The sequence below is a fragment of the Sinocyclocheilus rhinocerous genome, unplaced genomic scaffold, assembly GCF_001515625.1.
Source record: "Sinocyclocheilus rhinocerous isolate Xijiao unplaced genomic scaffold, SAMN03320098_v1.1 scaffold63, whole genome shotgun sequence".
NCBI classification, from domain to species: Eukaryota; Metazoa; Chordata; class Actinopteri; order Cypriniformes; family Cyprinidae; genus Sinocyclocheilus; species Sinocyclocheilus rhinocerous.
The window spans coordinates 1,124,724-1,125,344 of NW_015659563.1; positions in this window are offsets into that span (position 1 = coordinate 1,124,724).

Below are 621 nucleotides of genomic sequence, written 5' to 3' on the forward strand. Positions count from 1 at the left end.
TTTGATACAGGAGCCGTTCATGCCAGACTGGGGAGAGAGGTGTTGTAATAATGTAAAATATGTGAAAAATGTGAAAAATAGCTTGCCCTGTGATGCACACACGCACAAACAAACCCAATCAAACTCCGTCCAATCGCGACTCTGTCTTTCTCCCGGTGGGCTGGTCCTCCAGTGACCTGTTCTGTGCATTTACAGGGCTTACAGGGCCTGTGCATGTGTGCTCATGCAGGAGAGAGAGCGAGCGTTGCAGGCCCATCCCGAAGGGAGCGAAGGGAGCACGTGATGAATTAGTGATGAATTAGTCTGCTGCTGGATGGTAGGCAAGAGCAGTTCATCTTCTTCATCTGACCTTGAGCTTATGAGCAGTAATAAAGCATCGCCCAAGCACTTCTGGAACGGCTCCGCTCAATAGCACACACACTGGCGGTTATCATCTCGCTTGAATTCCCTCCATTGTGATTGCAAAGGAAATCAATTAAAGCACCTCTGCAGTCGTTTTCTACGTTTATGCTGCAATTTGTTGTTCTGTGCACAGTTTTGGATTTTTTTGCCCGCAAGTGTTAAACGTCTCCAGTTTTGTTCCCCGTAATTAGCCGCTGTGGAGGCTAAAGGTTGAACGCT